Source organism: Pinus tabuliformis, chromosome 2_2 (genome assembly GCF_031772625.1).
Source record: "Pinus tabuliformis cultivar Carrire ecotype Pingquan chromosome 2_2, CPIR1, whole genome shotgun sequence".
Taxonomy (NCBI): Eukaryota; Viridiplantae; Streptophyta; class Pinopsida; order Pinales; family Pinaceae; genus Pinus; species Pinus tabuliformis.
Genome location: NC_142300.1, coordinates 4497325 through 4497780, shown reverse-complemented (window position 1 = coordinate 4497780; position 456 = coordinate 4497325).

Below are 456 nucleotides of genomic sequence, written 5' to 3'. Positions count from 1 at the left end.
TTTTTGCCTAGAAGGCAACCCCTCTCTTTGTATGAGGGTATTGTATTTGAGGCTGTGTGATAGATGTGTATTTTTGTGAGCGAGAAACAAGAGGTGAGACTGTGAGAGAAAACAGAGGATATTACAGCGAATTTGCTGTAGGTTGTGTCTCTTCATTTTGTTGGATAATAGAAAGGAAGGACTGGCTGTTCGGGGTGGACGTAGCCCAAACTGGTGAACCACGTATATCTGTGTCTCTCTTGTTTTGTGCGTTTTCTGTGTTTATATTTCTGCAATATTTTATGTGTTCCATTGCTCCGTAATATATAATTTTCTTTGTTAGGACTTTGGACACCACATATCTCCACAATGGTATGATATTGTCCACTTTGGGCCTAAGCCCTCATGGATTTGTTTTTGGGCTTTACCCCAAAAGGCCTCATACCAATGGAGATATTTTTCCATCCTTATATACCC